Source organism: Cherax quadricarinatus, chromosome 40, assembly GCF_038502225.1.
Source record: "Cherax quadricarinatus isolate ZL_2023a chromosome 40, ASM3850222v1, whole genome shotgun sequence".
Lineage (NCBI taxonomy): Eukaryota > Metazoa > Arthropoda > Malacostraca > Decapoda > Parastacidae > Cherax > Cherax quadricarinatus.
This window is the reverse complement of record NC_091331.1, coordinates 14,956,327-14,973,847: the sequence shown is the minus strand read 5'-3', so window position 1 is coordinate 14,973,847 and position 17,521 is coordinate 14,956,327. Positions and strand designations below refer to the sequence as shown.

At 42.0% G+C, this 17,521-nt stretch overlaps 1 protein-coding gene across 14 annotated transcripts in view; it reads right to left on the bottom strand.

Annotated features, from left to right (window-relative positions):
- Positions 1-17,521, bottom strand: part of heph (polypyrimidine tract-binding protein 1 heph) — a 603,602-nt gene that overhangs the window by 460,618 nt on the left and 125,463 nt on the right. The window contains exon 1 of one of the 14 annotated variants that reach the window (XM_070092713.1): positions 10,594-10,734. The exons of the other annotated variants lie outside the window; for them this stretch is intronic. The gene's annotated coding sequence lies outside the window, so the exon portion shown is untranslated. Of the gene's footprint in view, positions 1-10,593; positions 10,735-17,521 lie in introns of those variants that run through there. 14 annotated transcript variants of the gene reach the window in all.

The window sequence follows — 17,521 nt, the reverse complement described above, 5'->3', positions numbered from 1 at the left end:
ACCAGGTGTCCAGTCTGTCCAGGTCTCTTTGAAGTCCTGTCTGGTCCTCATCTGATTTAATTCTCCTCATTAACTTCACATCATCTGCGAACAGGGACACTTCTGAGTCTAACCCTTCCATCATGTCATTCACATATACCAAAAATAGCACTGGTCCTAGGACCTACCCCTGTGGGACCCCGCTCGTCACAGGTGCCCACTGTGATACGTCATCAAGCACCATGACTCGTTGTTGCCTCCCTGTCAGTTATTCTCTGATCCATTGAAGTACCCTTCCTGTTATACGCGCCTGATCCTCTAGTTTCTGCACTAATCTCTTGTGATGAACTGTGTCGAAGGCCTTCTTGCAGTCCAAGAAGATGCAATCAACCCACCCCTCTCTCTCGTCCCTTACTTCTGTTACTTTATCATAAAACTCCAGAAGGTTTGTGACACAGGATTTGCCTTCCATGAAACCATGCTGGTTGTCATTTATACCTTTGTTCCGTTCCAGGTGCTCTACCACTCTCCTGATAATTTTCTCCATGACTTTGCATACTATACACGTCAGTGATACTGGTCTGTGTGTGTGTGTGTGAATGTGTGTGTGTGTGTGTGTGTGTGTGTGTGTGTGTGTGTGTATGTGTGTGTGTGAAATGTGTGAATGTGTGTGTGTGCGCGTGTGAATGTGAATGTGTGTGTGTGTGTGTGTGTGTGTGTGTGTGTGTGTGTGTGTGTGTGTGTGAGTGTGTGTGTGTATGTGTGTGTGTGTGAATGTATGTGTGTGTGAATGTATGTGTGTGTGAATGTATGTGTGTGTGTGAATGTGTGTGTGTGAATGTGTGTGTGTGAATGTGTGTGTGTGAATGTGTGTGAATGTATGTGTGTGTGTGAATGTGTGTGAATGTGTGTGTGTGTGTGTGTGTGTGTGTGTGTGTGTGTGTGTGTGTGTGTGTGTGTGTGTGTGTGTGAATGTGAATGTGTGTGTGTGTGTGTGTGTGTGTGTGTGTGTGTGTGTGTGTGTGTGTGTGTGTGTGTGTGTGTGTGTGAGTGGGTGTGTGTGTGTGTGCATGCTGCTTGCTTGGATGTGCTACACATGTTCGTGTGATAAATTTATATTTAGGAAAGAAGTGTTAAAAATGTGAGAACTAATATCAAAAGGTTGGTCAGTGTTCAAAGAATCAGAAAAAAATTGCTACCGCATTGTTGAATGTTCTTGTATGGTTAGACGCATGTCTATGTAACAACTTTTCGTTAACTTAAAATTCAGAAAAGTAGTTTTTTTTTTTTTTTATATACAAGTCTGTTACAAAGCGACCTGGCTGTTAGCAGCGTAATTAGAAAGGTTTGGGAAAGCGCTTATTTGGTAATACAATTTTTAATGAGTGACGAAAACAATGAATTGGTGTCACTGAAGCAAATACTAAATACTATGGGCAGCTTAATTAATTGAGGGGGAAATGGGGGGGGGAGTAGAAGGCAGGGTAGATCACGAGGGAACAGCTTAGGGTGTGCAACCAATCCTCACTTTATGAACATTTCCTACAAACATTATTTTAGGTTATATTATGGATAATATATCAAGCCTATAAAAAATATACCTAACCATACAAGCAGATTAAAAAAAATGGTGCGAACGTCGGACAGCGAGGTTAGAACGCTAATTCAAGCAACGTTACAATCATAAGAACATAAGAAAGGAGGAACATTGCGGCAGGCCTACTGGCCCATACGAAGCAGGTCAACACATCTTTCTGCGTGGTTGGGGACGAGCTTAGCACAGCAAGAATCTTCTTGTGTTCTTGAGCTTCAATTCTTTTGAAACTAATAATGGAACAGAGGGTAGCAAGATGGCCTTGGAAATCCTCCATTCCACTTCGTATCCGCACTCCAGGACGATGGAGCTTCCTTTAGTTACCCGGGAATAGTTCCGGGGATCACTGCCCTGAAGGTCCGGTCCCAGACGTGCTAGCTGTATGCGGTTTTCGGAAGCCGCTATTTTTTTTTTCACTGTGGCTTCTTTAAGCGCCTTCAATAATGGTTTACACAGATACGGCTGAGATCACCTGGGTGAGAGCTAGACATGACTACAATGGGCAAGTAAGGTACCAGGGTTTCTTTACCTTTGAAGAACATCGAGTTTTCCTACCTCCGCAACTCAGCCCTGGGCCAGGCTTGTCTGGTACTTGCCTGGTCAACCAGGCAGCAGAGTTTGCATAAATGGGGAGAAATCAAAGTGAAGCGTCACGAGCGGTGTTCCACAGGGGTCAGTGTTGGGCCCCCTGCTGTTCACAATCTACATAAACGACATAGATGAGGGCATAAAGAGCGACATCAGCAAGTTTGCCGATGACACCAAAATAGGCCGTCGAATTCATTCTGACGAGGACATTAGAGCACTCCAGGAAGATTTGAGTAGAGTGATGCAGTGGTCGGAGAGGTGGCAGATGCAGTTTAATATAGATAAATGCAAAGTTCTAAATGTTGGACAGTACAATAACCATGCCACATATAAACTAAATAATGTAGATCTTAATATTACGGATTGCGAAAAGGATTTAGGAGTTCTGGTTAGCAGTAATCTGAAACCAAGACAACAGTGCACAAGTGTTCGCAATAAAGCTAATAGAATCCTTGGCTTCATATCAAGAAGCCGCAAGTAGTCCAACGTACGAACCACAGCCTGGCTGATCTGGCACTGACTTTAGGTATCTGTCCAGCTCCCTCTTGAAGACAACCAGGGGTCTATTGGCGATTCCCTTTATGGCTGGTGGGAGGCTGCTGAACAGTCTTGGGCCCCGGACACTTATTGCGTTTTCTCTTAGTGTACCAGTGGCGTCCCTACTTTGCACTGGGGGTATGTTACATCGCCTGTCATGTCTTTTGCTTTCGTAGAGAGTGATTTCTGTGTGCAGGTTAAGGACCAGTCCCTCCAGAATCTTCCAGGTGTAGATTATGATACATTTCTCTCGCCTGCGCTCCAGTGAGTACAAGTCAAGTGCTTCCAGGCGTTCCCAGTAGTTAAGGTATTTGATGGAAATTATACGTGCAGTAAAGGTTCTCTGTACATTCTCTAGATCTGCAATTTCACCTGCCTTGAATGGGGATGTTAATGTACAGCAGTATTCCAGCCTAGAGAGAAGTGATTTAAAAAGGATCATCACTGGCTTGGCATCTCTTGACTTGAATGTTCTCATTATCCATCCTATCAGTTTCCACGCAGATGTGATGGTGGCATTGTTGTGGTCCTTGAAGGTGAGATCTTTGAACATTACCACACCAAAGTCCTTCACATTGCTTTTCCGCTCTATTGTGTGATTTGAGTTTGTAGTATACTCAGTCCTAGCTATTACTTCCTCCAGTTTTCCATAACGGAGTAGTTGGAATTTGTCTTCATTGAACATCACATTGTTCTCCGTTGCCCACTGGAAAACTTGATTTATATCTTCTTGGAGATTTGCCGAGTCCTCAATAGATGACACACTCATGCAGATCCTAGTATCGTCTGCAAAGGATGATACTGTGCTATGGTTTACATCTCTATGTCCAATATGAGAATGAGGAACAGGATAGGTGCGAGTACTGTGCCTTGTGGAACAGAGCTCTTCACTGTGGCAACTTCCGATTTAACTCTATTTACCACTACTTTGTGTTCGACTGGCTATAAAGTTGAAGATCCATCTCCCTACTTTGCCAGTTATCCCTTTAGCACGCATTTTGTGTGCTATTACATCATAATCTCACTTGTCAAAGGCTTTTGCAAAATATGAGTATACTACATCTGCATTCTGTTTGTTTTCCAGTGCATCTAAGACCATATCATAATGGTACAATAGTTGCGAGAGGCAGGAGCGGCCTGCTCTGAAACCATGTTGCCCTGAATTGTGCAATTTTTGGGAGTCCAAGTGGTTTGCAATCCTGCTTCTTAGACCTCTTTCAAAGATTTATATGATGTGGGATGTTAAAGCTATTGGTCGATGTGCTGCCCCCTTTATGGAGTGCGGCTATATCCGTTGTTTTCAGTGACTCTGGAATCTCGCCTGTGTCTATGCTCCTTCTCCATAGCATACTTAGGGCCCGCGAGAGGGGTTTCTTGCAGTTCTTAATGAACACAGAATTCTACGAGTCTGGGCCTGGGCCCGAGTGCATGAGCAAGTCGTCAATGGCTTTCTCAAAGGCTAGTGGATTTAGGGTTATGTCAGAAATTTGGCATACATTGATAGGGTTTTGTGGCTAATTCACGAAAATTTTTTTTGGATTGTCGTCTTCAGATTGATTTGTGGCTCACTGAACATAGTCATATTGAGATTTCAGTATCTCACTTATTTCTTTATTGTCATATGTGTAGGATCCGTCTTGTCTGAGCAAGGGTCCTATACTAAAGTGGTTTTTGCCTTGTTTTTAGCATATGAAAAGAAATATTTCGAATTTCTTTCAATTTCACTAATCGCTTTTTGCTTCTCTTGTCCCTCCTGGATTCTGGGATTAGACTTGAAGTACTTTCCACGTATATATCCATATATATCCCTGATAATGTGATTATCACATGATCAAGGAACTGTCCCTTGATAATGTGAGAAATCAAGAGAGCCCTTGAAAGTTCACTATTTTTTTTAGAGGTTGTTCTGCATATTGTGATATCACCTGTCTACTGTGATCTTATTGCTCACGCACGCGCACATCCACACAATATAACCATGACACACATAAACTAAATAATGTATATCTTAATATTACGGATTGCGAAAAAGATTTAGGAGTTCTGGTTAGCAGTAATCTGAAACCAACACAACAGTACACAAGTGTTCGCAATAAAGCTAACAGAAACCCTGGCTTCATATAAGAACATAAGAACATAAGAACGAAGGAACACTGCAGAAGGCCTACTGGCCCATGCGAGGCAGGTCCAAGTCTCCTACCGGCTTAAGCCAATGCACCCAACCTAGTCAGGTCAGGTCACATTGACTTAAGGGAGGAACACGGCAACCGACCTGGTAGCACAAGCTATCAGGTCTAACTCACACCCACCCACATCTACTCATGTATTTATCCAACCTATTTTTAAAGCTACACAACGTTCTGGCCTCTATAACGGTACTTGGGAGTTTGTTCCACTCATCCACAACTCTATTACCAAACCAGTACTTTCCTATATCCTTCCTGAATCTGAATTTTTCCAACTTAAAACCATTGCTGCGAGTCCTGTCTAGGCTAGATATTTTCAGCACACTATTTACATCCCCTTTATTTATTCCTGTCTTCCATTTATACACCTCAATCATATCCCCCCTAATTCTACGTCTTTCTAGAGAGTGCAGATTCAGGGCCCTTAGTCTATCCTCATAGGGAAGGTTTCTGATACATGGGATCAACTTTGTCATCCTCCTTTGTACATTTTCCAGAGAATTTATATCCATTCTGTAATAAGGTGACCAAAACTGTGCAGCATAATCTAAATGAGGCCTAACCAAGGATGTATAGAGTTGAAGAACAACCTGAGGACTCCTATTATTTATGCTTCTTGATATGAAGCCAAGGATTCTATTAGCTTTATTGCGAACACTTATGCACTGTTGTCTTGGTTTCAGATTACTGCTAACCAGAACTCCTAAATCTTTTTCGCAATCCGTAATATTAAGATCTACATTATTTAGTTTATATGTGGCATGGTTATTGTCCTGTCCAACATTTAGAACTTTGCATTTGTCTATATTAAACTGCATCTGCCACTTCTCCGACCACTGCATCAGTCTATTCAAATCTTCCTGGAGTGCTCGAATGTCCTCGTCAGAATGAATTCGACGGCCTATTTTGGTGTCATCGGCAAACTTGCCGATGTCGCTCTTTATGCCCTCATCTATGTCGTTTATGTAGATTGTGAACAGCAGGGGGCCCAACACTGACCCCTGTGGAACACCGCTCGTGACACTTCCCCACTCTGATTTCTCCCCATTTATGCAAACTCTCTGCTGCCTATTTGTCAACCATGCCTCTATCCAGGAAAAAATTTCTCCTCCTATTCCATGTGCTTTAATTTTCCTCAATAGTCTCTGATGTGGGACCCTGTCAAAAGCCTTACTGAAGTCCATATACACAATATCATATTCATTACCATGATCTACCTCCTCAAATACCTTAGTGAAAAAAGTTAATAAATTCGTAAGGCAGGAACGCCCCTTTGTAAAACCATGCTGAGATTCGTTGATTAATTTATGCTTTTCAAGGTGGCTACGAACTGCCTCGGCAATTATTGATTCCATAAATTTTCCCACTATGGAGGTTAGGCTTATTGGTCTATAGTTCGAAGCTAAGGACCTGTCACCTGTTTTGAAAATAGGTATCACATTTGCCATTTTCCACTTATCTGGCACCATGCCAGTTTGTAGTGATATGTTGAAAAGATTAGCCAAAGGTGTGCTAAGCTCCTCTTTACATTCCTTTAGAACCCTTGCATACAGTTCATCAGGGCCTGGGGATTTGTTAGGTTTTAATTTATCTATTTGCCTAAGGACCATGTCACTTGTGACCCTAATAGTGCACAGTTTATTATCGTCCTGTTCTACATAATTTATCATTACTGGAATATCGCTGGTATCCTCCTGTGTAAAAACTGAGAGGAAGTATGTGTTAAAAATTCTACACATTTCCTTATCACTGTCAGTGAGCTGACCCGAGGAACTTTTGAGTGGGCCTATCTTGTCCCTGATCTTACTTCTGTATACCTGAAAGAATCCTTTTGGGTTAGTCTTCGATTCTCTTGCAACTTTAACCTCATAATCTCTTTTTGCTTTTCTAATTCCCTTTTTATTTCTCTCTTTAACTGAATATATCGGTTTCTCAATTGCCCCTCTCCTCTTTTGATTTGCCTATATATGCCTCTCTTTTGACCAATCAGATATTTTAATCTATTGTTCATCCATTTAGGATCATTTTTGTTTGATCTGATTTCCCTATTTGGAACATAATTTGACTGAGCAGCTAGAACTATGCCCTGGAAAGCATCATATCGGCAACCATCACCACCTACCTGACCCTTAGTCAGGTCATTCCAGTTCAGCCCACCTAAGTAATTTTTCAGTCCTATGAAATCAGCCAAGCGAAAGTCAGGGACGGAGACTTGATTGCCATTATTAGGGGAATTCCATGATATATTAAAACTGAGTGATTTGTGATCACTTTCCCAAGCTCATCATTAACCTCAAGATTATTAATTAGTGTTTCCCTACTGGCAAGAACCAAGTCAAGGAGGTTATTTCCCCTAGTTGGCTCTGTCACAAACTGTTTTAAAAAACAATCCTGGATCGTATCAAGAAGTCACCTGACTCTAAATTTCCTGTCAAATTGCTCCAGTCAATCTGTCTATAGTTGAAATCTCCCATTAGCACAACATTTTCGTATGTAGATGCCTTACGAATTTCGTCCCATAGAAGTTTACTGCACTCCCTATCAAGATTTGGGGCCCTGTAAATCACACCCAAAATCAGTTTTTCTCGGCCCTCGAGAAGCTAACCAAACAGATTCAGTGGCTGACGCTTCTAATTTAATATCTTGTCTAACACAACAATTTAAATTGTCTCTGACATACATCCTTTCTCCACCACCTTTCCTGTTGACCCTGTCAGTGTGGAATAATTTATAGCCTTGTATGTGACATTCAGAGGGCATCTCTCTATCTTTCAGATTGAGCCAGGTCTCTGTTATAGCAATAATATCTATGTTTCCTGCACTTGCAATTAATCTTAGCTCATCTATCTTATTTCTCCTGCTATTAGTATAGTAAACCTTAAGGGAGCTAGTCCCTTGCTGCCCTCTGCTGTCCCCCTTTGTTTGCTGACCTGATCTATTGTCTTTATTTATAACTTCATGCTGAATGCCTTTTATACATTTACTGTTTCCAACCCAAGTGTTGCAACCTGCTTGTTTCCCACACACACCCATACCACACCCATATCAAGAAGCATAAATAATAGGAGTCCTCAGGTTGTTCAACTCTATATATCCTTGGTTAGGCCTCATTTAGATTATGCTGCACAGTTTTGGTCACTGTATTACAGAATGGATATAAATGCTCTAGAAAACATACAAAGGAGGATGACAAAGTTGATCCCATGTATCAGAAATCTTCCCTATGAAGATAGACTGAGGGCCCTGAAGCTGCACTCTCTAGAAAGGCGTAGAATTAGGGGGGATATGACTGAGGTGTATAAATGGAAGACAGGAATAAATAAAGGGGATGTAAATAACGTGCTGCAAATATCTAGCCTAGACAGGACTCGTAGCAATGGTTTTAAGTTGGAAAATTCAGATTGAGGAAGGATATAGGAAAGTACTGGTTTGGTAATAGAGTTGTGGATGAGTGGAACAAACTCCCAAGTACAGTTATAGAAGCTAAAACGTGTAGTTTTAAAGATAGGTTAGATGAATACATGAGTGGATGTGGGTGGGTGTGAGTTGGACCTGATTAGCTTGTGCTACTAAGTCATTTGCCGTGTTCCTTCCTTTAGTGAATGTGACCTGACCTGACTAGGTTGGGGCATTGGCATCAGCCGGTAGGAGACTTGGCCCTGCCTCGCATTGGCAAGTAGGCCTGCTGCAGTGTTTCTTCTTTCTCATGTTATGTAATATAAACTATATATAACTATATATATATATATATATATATATATATATATATATATATATATATATATATATATATATATATACATACATATATATTCCTATAGTGACGGTAGTGTTGAGCAGCAGCTATGAAAAAGTCATCACAACAGTACTTACCCCAAGAAATAAATGGACGGACTTTTAACACCACGCTTGAATGTGTGGTGCATTGATTACAATACACTGAAATTTGTCCAACACAAGCAACATGGTGTGGCCTTCGCAACAACACGTCAACCTTAGAATGTATTCAGGTAAGCAAAGCTGAACACCACGCACCTTAATATAGAGAAGCATTCCAATTGCGCTACTTTGCACTATCACCCAAGTGGCTAGATTTCCATTAGATTCTAAACTAATTCACTCGAAGAAAACCATGCCGCACAATTGGTGACCTTGCTCGGCAGCCATGATTCGACGAGGGAGAGGAAGGGAGAACGGAACATAAAGGGACCTATGGATAATTCCCTTAGGTCCCCTTTTCTCACAGACCTCACCTGAACAACAACCCACCTACCCCCCCCCCCCCAACCTCCCACGAACCCTCCGGCCCACCGAGCCCCTAGCACAATCACCTTCTCTTTGTGAGCCCCTCCCCCCCCCCTCCCAATGGGGACCGCCCGCCCACTGAGGGTGTTTGTATCCCCAGTGTCGGCTGCAATCCCTTGCCTCAGCTGCTGCGACACAACTACCAGAACAGACTTCGTGAGTTCGCGCGCCATCAAAGGCCCCTTTGTACTGAAGGCTAAAAAAGTTACCAAGAATAGATGAGATAATTGGGCTTCATTACACACGCATTACAATGCCTCAGTACAACGAATCAAACATGTTATTCAAAACAGAAGTAATTCTTTGTCAGGTCATGACATTCATTAGATAAGTCAGGAGGATGTGGGTCCTTCCCGAGTTATTCCCATCACTTTGCTCTCCCGACTCTCAGACTCTCCCTGCCTACACCGAACTCCTTCACCAGATCCACTCCTCCATGGCCAGCCCCTCGATTCGCTGGCTAGCTACGATGACTGGCACAAATGACACCTTCCCCCCCCCCATAGATCCCGACTATTAAAATGTCTGTTCACATCGCAGCAGCAGTAGAAGTTCGACGCTGCACAGTGCGTCATACACAACTGCCTGCACTTGACTATGCTAGTATGTGAGTAGATACACTAATGCAAACTCTGAATTGGGTTTCTGTCTGAGGTCGAAATGTACAGATCTCACTGACCTTTGATTTTATTATTTTGTCCAAGTGGTTTCCCATCCACGAGTAAGCTTTGAAGCGACTATATTTAATATGCAGAGGTACATGCACTTCTTCCGAATACAAGTATGGCAGACTACAACCATCCACGATAGCACTACCGTTCTGCTATATATATCTGTGAAATGAAGCCTGCTCTCGCGAACACACAAATTTAAAAACAATTCTTACACGTTTCTACTTACATTCAGTAAACAAACATTTTCTTCCTGGGGTTTCTTAATAATAATGCGGTAATATTTTCTTTCCAATCTGTGAGGTCTCGTTTGAGATCAAACTGCGTGGGAAAGATGTGATCCCGGAATCATTAGTTGATAAACCTTTCCACTGTATATTCCACTACTACACTATCACTACTGCACTGAATCCATGTGGCGAAACTATCTTGACGCTTTCTTGCAACACACCAGAACTTAGCTGTAGAACATGCCTGGGAAGGGGTAGAAGACTTCTTGTGTATCAAACGCAATTAAACTGAGTTAATCAGGTGAACTGAGTAGATCAACAGGTGTTCTGCTCCCTCCCACTACAGTATGAAGAAGGGTGGGGGAGGGGTAGGGGGGTTTTCATGTCACGCTGGGCTGTTGTTGATCAAGAGGGTGGTGGTGGTAAACATGCGCAAGGTGGGCGGCATACCTGCGCAATGTATTACCAGAGATGACACTCGCGAGCCAACACACTCAACTTACACAGGCCGCTGCTGACGTCACTAGTGATGGCGAGAACCGAAACTTCTGCAGAAATTAGTCGATATTTTTGGTGGTGGGCGGCGTGAAGATGAGGGTAGCCTGGTGGTGAAGAGAGGGGTAGTAGTTGTGTGTGTGTGCGGCGCGGGCGGGAGGGACGCTACGAGTGCGACGCACACACCTCACTGCTCCTCACTCACCCCGCAAACTACCCCTCTCCCACCACCGCCGCCATCACCACCGCTTCTGCTGCTGACCACCCTTCCTACATCATATTCATACCGTTATCACTACAACTGCATTTTCATCAATTATGGAAGCAAATTTATGCATAAACTTATAAGATTTGACAGCTTTGTGCTCCATGAGCCATACCCATCATGTGAGTGTTAGAGAAACATTACAAGTCCATGACCCCAATGGAAATAAGTCACTCTGTCTGACTTTTTTGGGTTATCCTAGGTTCTCTACACATATGCTGCTATGTATGATAATTCTATGTAACTGTATTTGTGTATACCTGAATAAACTTACTTATGATCAAGGAGCAGCTCACTGAGGAGAGCATTAGATTTACAATCACAAGGTCCCGGGTTCGATTCTCTGATACGGATAAACATGGACAAGTATCACACAACACTGTTGCCTCGCCCACCAAGCAGAGAGAGAGAGAGAGAGAGAGAGAGAGGGGGGGGGCAACTAATAGGATCAACAATCTTTCACCAGCATCAAGGCACCTCCACAATAAAGTTACTTCACGATGTGTGCCTCCTTTACTCATGTTTCGGCATTATGTACCTTGTTTTTATCAAGATACCTCGTTGGAAGGGTGAACATACCCACTACACTAAATCTTTCCATCAGGTGACCCGCTTTCTATTGTTTAAGAAGAACATAAGAACGAAGGAACACTGCAGAAGGCCTACTGGCCCATGCGAGGCAGGTCCAAGTCTCCTACCGGCTTAAGCCAATGCACCCAACCTAGTCAGGTCAGGTCACATTGACTTAAGGGAGGAACACGGCAACCGACCTGTTAGCACAAGCTATCAGGTCTAACTCACACCCACCCACATCTACTCATGTATTTATCCAACCTATTTTTAAAGCTACACAACATTCTGGCCTCTATAACGGTACTTGGGAGTTTGTTCCACTCATCCACAACTCTATTACCAAACCAGTACTTTCCTATATCCTTCCTGAATCTGAATTTTTCCAACTTAAAACCATTGCTGCGAGTCCTGTCTAGGCTAGATATTTTCAGCACACTATTTACATCCCCTTTATTTATTCCTGTCTTCCATTTATACACCTCAATCATATCCCCCCTAATTCTACGTCTTTCTAGAGAGTGCAGTTTCAGGGCCCTTAGTCTATCCTCATAGGGAAGGTTTCTGATACATGGGATCATCTTTGTCATCCTCCTTTGTACATTTTCCAGAGAATTTATATCCATTCTGTAATACGGTGACCAAAACTGTGCAGCATAATCTAAATGAGGCCTAACCAAGGATGTATAGAGTTGAAGAACAACCTGAGGACTCCTATTATTTATGCTTCTTGATATGAAGCCAAGGATTCTATTAGCTTTATTGCGAACACTTATGCACTGTTGTCTTGGTTTCAGATTACTGCTAACCAGAACTCCTAAATCTTTTTCGCAATCCGTAATATTAAGATCTACATTATTTAGTTTATATGTGGCATGGTTATTGTCCTGTCCAACATTTAGAACTTTGCATTTGTCTATATTAAACTGCATCTGCCACTTCTCCGACCACTGCATCAGTCTATTCAAATCTTCCTGGAGTGCTCGAATGTCCTCGTCAGAATGAATTCGACGGCCTATTTTGGTGTCATCGGCAAACTTGCCGATGTCGCTCTTTATGCCCTCATCTATGTCGTTTATGTAGATTGTGAACAGCAGGGGGCCCAACACTGACCCCTGTGGAACACCGCTCGTGACGCTTCCCCACTCTGATTTCTCCCCATTTATGCAAACTCTCTGCTGCCTATTTGTCAACCATGCCTCTATCCAGGAAAAAAATTCTCCTCCTATTCCATGTGCTTTAATTTTCCTCAATAGTCTCTGATGTGGGACCCTGTCAAAAGCCTTACTGAAGTCCATATACACAATATCATATTCATTACCATGATCTACCTCCTCAAATACCTTAGTGAAAAAAGTTAATAAATTCGTAAGGCAGGAACGCCCCTTTGTAAAACCATGCTGAGATTCGTTGATTAATTTATGCTTTTCAAGGTGGCTACGAACTGCCTCGGCAATTATTGATTCCATAAATTTTCCCACTATGGAGGTTAGGCTTATTGGTCTATAGTTCGAAGCTAAGGACCTGTCACCTGTTTTGAAAATAGGTATCACATTTGCCATTTTCCACTTATCTGGCACCATGCCAGTTTGTAGTGATATGTTGAAAAGATTAGCCAAAGGTGTGCTAAGCTCCTCTTTACATTCCTTTAGAACTCTTGCATACAGTTCATCAGGGCCTGGGGATTTGTTAGGTTTCAATTTATCTATTTGCCTAAGGACCATGTCACTTGTGACCCTAATCGTGCACAGTTTATTATCGTCCTGTTCTACATAATTTATCATTACTGGTATATTGCTGGTATCCTCCTGTGTAAAAACTGAGAGGAAGTATGTGTTAAAAATTCTACACATTTCCTTATCACTGTCAGTGAGCTGACCCGAGGAACTTTTGAGTGGGCCTATCTTGTCCCTGATCTTACTTCTGTATACCTGAAAGAATCCTTTTGGGTTAGTCTTCGATTCTCTTGCAACTTTAACCTCATAATCTCTTTTTGCTTTTCTAATTCCCTTTTTTATTTCTCTCTTTAACTGAATATATCGATTTCTTAATTGCCCCTCTCCTCTTTTGATTTGCCTATATATGCCTCTCTTTTGACCAATCAGATATTTTAATCTATTGTTCATCCATTGTTTACAGGGCACATAACTCACAATTTTACTCCATTCTAATGAGTCATAAAATAAAATTATTCTAACGTTACATGATGACCTTTAAGTTTCAGTCATTCGCTTAATAAACACTGGTGCACTTTTAGCACTCCTATTAGAGAGAAAAAAATACACTGGCGGGTGCGCTGGCATGAGGTAGGGGAATGGAGCTCTTCATAAAATTCTGGTTCCCACCACCACACGTACACCTGGTGTGGTTACCTAGGCGGTCTGATCCCAGACAAGGCCGCCTGGTTGCTGGCCTGATCGACCAGCCTGTTGGTGCTTCGCTTTAGAACATAAGAACATAAGAACGAAGGAACACTGCAGAAGGCCTACTGGCCCATGCGAGGCAGGTCCAAGTCTCCTACCGGCTTAAGCCAATGCACCCAACCTAGTCAGGTCAGGTCACATTGACTTAAGGGAGGAACACGGCAACCGACCTGGTAGCACAAGCTATCAGGTCTAACTCACACCCACCCACATCTACTCATGTATTTATCCAACCTATTTTTAAAGCTACACAACGTTCTGGCCTCTATAACGGTACTTGGGAGTTTGTTCCACTCATCCACAACTCTATTACCAAACCAGTACTTTCCTATATCCTTCCTGAATCTGAATTTTTCCAACTTAAAACCATTGCTGCGAGTCCTGTCTAGGCTAGATATTTTCAGCACACTATTTACATCCCCTTTATTTATTCCTGTCTTCCATTTATACACCTCAATCATATCCCCCCTAATTCTACGTCTTTCTAGAGAGTGCAGTTTCAGGGCCCTTAGTCTATCCTCATAGGGAAGGTTTCTGATACATGGGATCAACTTTGTCATCCTCCTTTGTACATTTTCCAGAGAATTTATATCCATTCTGTAATACGGTGACCAAAACTGTGCAGCATAATCTAAATGAGGCCTAACCAAGGATGTATAGAGTTGAAGAACAACCTGAGGACTTCTACTATTTATGCTTCTTGATATGAAGCCAAGGATTCTATTAGCTTTATTGCGAACACTTATGCACTGTTGTCTTGGTTTCAGATTACTGCTAACCAGAACTCTTAAATCTTTTTCGCAATCCATAATATTAAGATCTACATTATTTAGTTTATATGTGGCATGGTTATTGTCCTGTCCAACATTTAGAACTTTGCATTTGTCTATATTAAACTGCATCTGCCACTTCTCCGACCACTGCATCAGTCTATTCAAATCTTCCTGGAGTGCTCGAATGTCCTCGTCAGAATGAATTCGACGGCCTATTTTGGTGTCATCGGCAAACTTGCCGATGTCGCTCTTTATGCCCTCATCTATGTCGTTTATGTAGATTGTGAACAGCAGGGGGCCCAACACTGACCCCTGTGGAACACCGCTCATGACGCTTCCCCACTCTGATTTCTCCCCATTTATGCAAACTCTCTGCTGCCTATTTGTCAACCATGCCTCTATCCAGGAAAAAATTTCTCCTCCTATTCCATGTGCTTTAATTTTCCTCAATAGTCTCTGATGTGGGACCCTGTCAAAAGCCTTACTGAAGTCCATATACACAATATCATATTCATTACCATGATCTACCTCCTCAAATACCTTAGTGAAAAAAGTTAATAAATTCGTAAGGCAGGAACGCCCCTTTGTAAAACCATGCTGAGATTCGTTGATTAATTTATGCTTTTCAAGGTGGCTACGAACTGCCTCGGCAATTATTGATTCCTACGAACTGCCTCGGCAATTATTGATTCCATAAATTTTCCCACTATGGAGGTTAGGCTTATTGGTCTATAGTTCGAAGCTAAGGACCTGTCACCTGTTTTGAAAATAGGTATCACATTTGCCATTTTCCACTTATCTGGCACCATGCCAGTTTGTAGTGATATGTTGAAAAGATTAGCCAAAGGTGTGCTAAGCTCCTCTTTACATTCCTTTAGAACCCTTGCATACAGTTCATCAGGGCCTGGGGATTTGTTAGGTTTTAATTTATCTATTTGCCTAAGGACCATGTCACTTGTGACCCTAATAGTGCACAGTTTATTATCGTCCTGTTCTACATAATTTATCATTAATTTAATTTATAATTTTACTTGAGGATCTTACAAAGTTTCCTCTTAAAGACTCCTAGGGAGCACGTAGTCCAACGTATGCACCACAGCCCGGCCGATCAGGAGGAACTGACTTGGAGTTTTGTCAGTGTGAAGATTCGAGTACAATCTCCAGAATTTTGTAAATTCAGATTATGCATTTTTTTGTCACCTACGTTCCAAGGAATACAGCTCAGGATTTCCGGTTCACTTCCTTCAACTTCTCCTCATAATATATTCCTCTCAGTTTAGATACTAGCCTGGTTGCATACCATTAGACCTTTTCGAATTTCTTGTGCTTGACCAGGTATGGGCTCCGTACTGGGGCCGCAATGGCTGCCCTAACCTAAGTCATATATAAGACTGATGGAATCTTTGGTCAGGTTCCTGAATGCTATTCTAAGTTTACTAATCATGCATATGCCACTGACGTTATATAGTTTATGTACATTTCTGGTAGCAGGTGGATGTAATATACACAGGCTTTAAAAAAGCCTTCGGTAAATGTTATCATGGTGTAATAGCGCACAAAATAACGGAAAAGTGCGAAAATGGATTTTTAACTAACAAATTGAACGCAAACAGTAATAGAGGTTCGGGCTCCTTCCTTGTCTCGTAGTCAATAAGTAAAAACCACCATCTTAATACTGTGTAAAAATACAGAAGCACTCTAATTATGATGGAACACCATCATAATTAGAATTATAATCATGATTCTTGATCCCAAATTAACAGAACAAAACAAATCCAATTAAGAGTGCCATCTGCCACTAGTTGCATGACGTCAACAGCTTGCAAAGATTTCTATAATTACCCATGGTACAATATGATCGGGCGCAGAAATTTTACCAATGTGTCACAATATTTTGCAAGGTCTTTAGTTAGCAATATATTATAAGACACTCTAGGTAGATAGTGTTGGAAACAAGCACAAGTTATGGCCTGGACAGTGGTAAACCAGAATGGTTGCATGTTCACGAACTACCATAGAATCTCGTGACGTTAGCTCCTAACTGTGCACGCAGGCAACTGCTGGACACAAAGTTTTTGTCTGTAGTATTTTTTTTAGGTGCACGCAAACGTCCTGCTTAATGCCGGTCTATTCCTTTAAATGAAGTTTTAATAGCACAACACAAAAACCAATCTGGTACTTGTGTTGCGTTGTACCTTCTGTCCACATAAGTGAGAGCTGCTGTCACATACCTCTAACTGGTTTCCAGGTTTCTTATATAAAAATTAAAGATGAGTGGGGGTATAACAGTTCTCTCTCATATTTTCCGTCAGTCACGTTAGCACTGAAACAATGGCATCCAGGCGTCCAGCTTTAGTAATCGATGCATGAAAAATGCTAAACCAGAAAAAGGCACAATAACCTGACTGGATTACATAAATAACCCTTACATAGGAGACAAACGTATATGTCGACATTTTGGTCTGACTTCGATCATAACTAGTCACACAGAGGACCAGTTAATGGTCCAAGCCGGACCGAAACGCTGTCAAAAGCTTCAGTGTCCTATGTGCAGGTCATTTATGTAATGCTAAACAAATGTGGTTTAGAGATTTTATTTGCCAGTAATTTACTACTAGACGATTCTATGTCTGTCTCTTTCTCTAATGTCTTAAAAAATATTTTCTCCGTCCATTTTCTAGGTTCGCCTTGACCTGCAATAAGTTAGAACTTTTCAAAGAATGGCTGGGAGTTTAGCAGCCAACAGGAAGTTTGGACTGGCCGCGGCAGCGGGAGGTCGATGCCCCCAAGACTGCCGAGGAAGGAGCAAGAAAGTACGTCAACGCCGGAAGCCACACGTGCAAGGCCAACCATCACATGACAATAAAGACAACAACATTCACAATCATCAATCCACCTTTACCTT